Genomic DNA, 6,097 nt, shown 5'->3' with positions numbered 1-6,097 from the left:
GGAGGGGCGTGACGTTACCGTCCTCCATGCGTCCTGGATGAGGGCTGTTAGAGCCGTCTGCTCCGCTGTGATGCTCTTTACTGAAACACTGCTTTTGTAAAAATGCTGTTGTAGTGCAGTGTAGCCTGGATACGTCAGGGTGAACTAATGAAAATTTAAATATACTTTGATGGTTTACCCCCACTGTGTGTTGTCAACCCTTTCATCAACAACATAACTGTTATCATAATCAATAGAGTCTCATTTCTTTCTGCAGACCAAAGACCCATCTGACAATATTAATTTCTACTTTTTGATCAACAACGTGATCGTGGAGTGTGTTTTGGGACCAAACACGGTGAGAATAAAGAACTTTAAGACGAGCAGCATTGATGGACGCAGTGATGTATCCATGAGCTCTTAAACATTAAACTTTCAACACAGCTCATTATCACATCTCCTTAACCCTCGTGTTAAAATAAAAAGGACTACTTTGACATTTGTGTCCCTTTTTAAGACTTTTTTTTTTAAAGTTTCACTAACCCACCTTACTACTCTACTTCACACACTACATTTTTGAATTCATGGTCAATAATCCATTTATATAAACTTACCAAATAGTGTGTTAAATCAGAAATTATGAATTATTTTGACTGTATTATAAGTTAATCAGAGGAACGTACAGATGGTTTAGTCGATTGAAAGTGATCAATTGTATTGGCAAAGAGCGTTGAAATCCAATCTTCATTTTTGGGTAATTTGGTTAAAAAGAAAATACATATTTCAGATATAGACCTTTTTTTAAAGGAGTCAATTTGACCCGAGGACAGAGGGTTACCAATAATGAGAAAGCCAAACCAATATGTTTTCACACAGAAGTTGATTGTTCACCATACGGACCAAACATCATCCTCTCCCCTGTCCCGTTTTTGTTTAACAGGAGCATATCCCAGCATGCACTGTTGAAAGGCAGAAACAGATCGACATGCCCATGTTTGGCTGTCTGCCATTTTCGAAAAAGAGACAACAACAATGTTTGGCATAACATTTTCAGTGTATGGATTCAAATATGAAACTTGCTTCTAGATAGAGATACCACCAACCATCAGCTGTAATAATTACATATAGAAACAGACTCTGGAACATTCGGCTGAGAACACATATGGCACGCGCCCCTGCGTGCCAATCAGCGACAAACACATAATGTCATAGAAACAGAAATATTAAGCACTGAATCTCTTAAAAAGAAGAAAAGCTAACTGCAGGTATACGTTTATCTGAGTGTCGGTTTTTTTTTAGCACACAACAAACGCTTTGAAAAACTGTGAAGTAGAAGTCTTCATAGTTTGATATTTATAAGCCAGTTGATATTATCATGCAGAGTCTGACTGCTGTGTTTAAACAAGATAAAGCCTTCATTACGCAGAATCCATTGTTTTCTATCAGCACAGCTCACGTATCCAGTTATGCTTCTGGACAGACATTACCCACTGACCGTCTAGCAGAGGAGTAGCTGTGGTGTCCAGTTGCTGAGAGAACAGTGATTGTTAGATCAAGGCGTGATAGATTTTAGGATTCAGAGTGTTTAGATGTGTCCTCTTACCTTTCAGTCAGATCACTTCCACAATCCACTTCCATCTCCCTCCGTCAGCTCTCGATACCAAACCATATCCGCGTTCCTAAACTACCCACGGTACTTTCGAGTGCATCCTGACAGAGAGAACGGATATCAGATATTTAAACACTGTACTTAATCAATCAGAAATACTTTATCACACTTAACACAATGTGATTAATTAGAGACTCAGTTTTTCATAGACCACAAAATACATTTCAATGTAATAATTGTTTCATTAAAAATGTGACATCTTCTCCGCATTAACCTTTCCACTTGACCTGTGTACACAACCAGATCTGAACCCTTTCCTCTTGCAGTCTTTCGAGCTCTTCCATTTTTTTCTGATTAGGCGAGCAGCGTTATTTACTCATCGACAGTTAGACCCCGATAGAGTAACCATCCTTTCGACAAGCTGTACCCTGTCTCCCTGAAACAACAGGACCCACCACATAAACCTACTGCATTATGATATTATTATTATTGGTTATATGGATCTTGTAATAATAATCGGAACATAACCGTATTTGTTTGTGGGTCGCATTCATCATATGCTCCACTGAGCTTGACTGGCGTTGTTTTATTCCATTTGTCTCCAGGTCTGTTTTGTTTTGTTTAGTTGTTCCTCTGGGTCTCCAGCTGACGTTTGCGTGTTGTCAGGTTTCTGGACGTCTGCGAGTCAGTTCTGGTGATCTTGCTCTTCTAAGACGTTATCAACTGCACAACATATTTTAATATAGTGATCATTCCAATTTTCATTGTTGTTAGTCATGCAATTGTTTTACATTATAAAATAGTGAACCTCGATCCATTACAGATGGACCCAGGTTTTTAAATTTATAAACAGTTAGGTGTACATTCGAGCTGAAATCATGTCTCCGGCTGCTGGATTTCTGTGGGTCAGCTTGCGTGTGTTTTCAGAAATGTAACTACAGCGACAGCAATACATATGGCCATGTGATCCGTTTCCTTTAAAATGATATCACCCAACAAAGTTTAAGGAACAGTGGTTGACTCACGTAGATACGAGGCCCTGATGGAATACCGATCAGAACACACTGCTTAGAGTGGAGAATGAGTCCGAGAGAAGAACGAGGAGCACCTTGTCTGAGAGGAAGAAGTAGTAACTCAGTGGAGTTATGTGATGTTGATTGTAACATCACAAGGTGATCTGAATATGCATTTGGAAATCGTAGAAACTGAAAGAAGAGCGAGTTTTTAAACATCATCTAATTAAACTATCCTGTCACCCAAGTCATAGTTTTTTTGAACAGTATAAATACATTCTCATGTTTACTTAGATCCATAATGTGTCAAAAGGTACTTGAGGGGCTGCCACTTTTCCACAGTTGCATGCTGGGGTACATTATACATTTGTCTGGCTTCCTTCTGTTGACTTTTTCTGTATAAGTAGTAACATGTATAACAATGTAATATGCAGTTTTACAGTCAACTTTTAGTACACTGACAATAACGTTGAACTGCAGAATAGAAGTGAGACGTTGTATGAATTCTAAAAACAACCCGTCGCTTTTTTCTGGTTCGGTTTGTTCTCGTTTCGTTTGCATTTCCTCGTAGACAAGGTAAAGCAGCAACTACGCAAACCATCGGGCTACAAAATTAATGTTTGTAGTTCCTCTTCAAGGTTCCTGTGAGTTTGTTGTTTTGTCTGCTACGCAAGCTACTATGCTGTTAATGTGTGCAAGTGATTTAACTTTGCAACATCTTCTCTTGATGCGTTAGTTCACAGCTTCAACTACGCTTTTTGCTACCGTGGGACTTCTCTCACAGTCACAAGATCTTTCTGTGGGAGACTAAATTAAAACTCATCTGTTTAAAACTAACATCATCCTTTTTCCAAAGTACTGTATATTCGGTGGTTTCCATAAGTCTGAACTTCGATAGGAATGCTATATGGTATATTTGATCCCAAGACACTCAACAATTGAGCCACATAGCTCATATGCTGTTTGAACCCTAACTTCGGGTACTACCCAGTTACATTAACTCGGTTCTGTCATAAGGCATTTTTATTAGTTTCTGATCTCTAGTAAATGTGAGTAGGGGCGGAAGGGGGGATGAACGCAACCCACACACATTTAGGGCTAGTATGCTGGAATTTAGGACTACTTGTTTATGAATTCACACCCTAGTACTTATTAAAAAAAAACTTTGGCTCATTTAGCAAATTATTGTTTGCCCCTGAAGAGAACACCGTATTTAATTAAATTATACCCTGAGCTGGTTGCCATTCTATCCACAGTTTGTTTAAAGACTTCTAATTGAATTCGTATTATGTCACTGTGGGTGGGGATCAGTTAGAATGCATGAATTAATTTAGGAACTTCTTAAAACCCGTGGTGCTGTTTGTACGCATCAGAAGCACTTTCACACTTGGCAAAAACCCCCCTCATAATATACACTAAATATAAATCTACCGTAGTACCTGGATGGCTTCTACTTATTCACATGCTGTCGGTGCCTTACCAAGGCAGCTTCTATATTGCCTCTGCAAGCATGAACATAAACACAAATTATTCATAGTTTATAAAAAATGCAGCTTATACTGCCAATTGGTTGACACACTGGAGTAACGCCTCCGACCGCAGATCAAGGACTACATTTTCTAAGAAACAGAACTCAGCAGACTAAAGCACACAAGTTCGAGATATAATTTTAGGTGCATGAAATACAAATCCTAACACTCCCCGTGAGTCAGCCAGTTGTAAGAATCCTAATTCATTCGGAATTTTTAATAAACCTTGTGCTAGAATAGCCCTTTCGATTTTTCAATCGAAAGCATCTAACATTACAAAAACACCAAAGAATGTGACACCTCTCTTAGTACATACTACATACATACATACTCCAACAGACACACAGTAAGATATTGAGAGAAATACCTATGAGAATATGTATACAGTACCAGTTTTATCCCGATGTTTTGTTTCAGCTTCATGCCTGACCAGAGTGTTTGAAGTCCTTGCGCAGTCCTGGTAGAGGTCTGTTGGAGGCAGTCTGCTGGCTCGCGCTGTGATGCTCAGTCACTGGACTTCTGCTTACAAGGTGTGACGGTTTGTTTTTTCTAAATCCTCAGTTACTAACCTTATTGTTGTGTGGCAGTGAATTTGCCACGCACAGTGTTTGTTTGGGTACAAACCACAGGGGGAACAAAGTCAGCTGACATTCATCAACCACACCGTAACCTTATCATAGATCTCGCGTCGATCATATGGTGTAGCAAAAAAAATAAAAATCGTTCCCTTTATATTGCGCCAAGCTCTACGATTAAAAAATAATTAGTATTTTTTTCCTTTTCTTCATTTTGTAATGTCGTATGAAGTGTTTTTCCTTTCTTGTTCTTTCTGTAGATCCTAATAAAACCATCGACAACATTAGTTTTCTACTTTTTGGGCAAACCAGGACCTGGGGTGTGTTTTGTCCTTAAAGGATGCCGCTTGATGGAGTACATTGTGTACTGATGACAGCACGTTATATGCCAGAACCTATGAAGAACAGATGAGTTTTAAAGGGTATATACAGTGGTATGAAAAAGTGTTTGCCGCCCGCCCCTCATGCATTCCTGTCCGTTGCCTGTTTTGTAACATGATGGTCACTTTAATTGTTGTCGGTGGACCTGATTAAAATAAAAAAGGACTACATTTGACATTTGTGTCCCTTTTTAAGACTTTTTTTTTTAAAGTTTTCACTAACACCACCTTACTACCTCTACTTTCACACTACATTTTGGAATTCATGGTCAATAACTCATTTATATAAACTTATACCAAATATTTGTGTTAAAAAATCAGAAATTATGAATTATTTTGACTGATATTAAAGTTAATCAGAGGAACGTACAGATGAGTTTAGTCAGGATTGAAAGTGATCAATTGTATTGGCAAAGAGCGTTGGAAGAAATCCAATCTATTTTTTGTGGTAATTTGGTTAAAAAGAAAATCATATTTCAGATATAGACCTTTTTTTTAAAGGAGTCAAATTTGACCCGAGGACAACAGGAGGGTTAAGCAATAATGAGGAAAGACCAAATCAATAATTGTTCACACAGAAGTTGATTGTTCACCATACTGAGGACAAACATCCATCTCTCCTCCCCTGTACCTGTTTTTGTTTAACAGGAGCATATCCCAGCATGCACTGCGTGAAAGGCAGAAACAGATCGACATGCCCATGTTTGGCGTGCTGACATTTTCAGGAAAAAGAGAACAACAACAAATGTTTGGCATAACATTTATTCAGTGTAATGATTTAAATATGAAACTGCTTCTAGATAGAAAGATACCACTCAACCATCAGCTGTATAAGTACATATAGAAACAGACTCTGGAACATTCTGCTGAGAACAAGTGATGCACCGCCCTCTGCTGGCCAATCAGGAGCAACACAATGAAATGTCATAGAAACAGGAAATGTAAGCACTGAAGTCTCTTAAAAGGAAGAAGAAAAGCTAACTGCAGGTATACGTTTAATCTGAGTGTCGGT

Source organism: Etheostoma spectabile, unplaced genomic scaffold (assembly GCF_008692095.1).
Source record: "Etheostoma spectabile isolate EspeVRDwgs_2016 unplaced genomic scaffold, UIUC_Espe_1.0 scaffold363, whole genome shotgun sequence".
Taxonomy (NCBI): domain Eukaryota; kingdom Metazoa; phylum Chordata; class Actinopteri; order Perciformes; family Percidae; genus Etheostoma; species Etheostoma spectabile.
Note: the sequence above shows the minus strand (reverse complement) of the source record.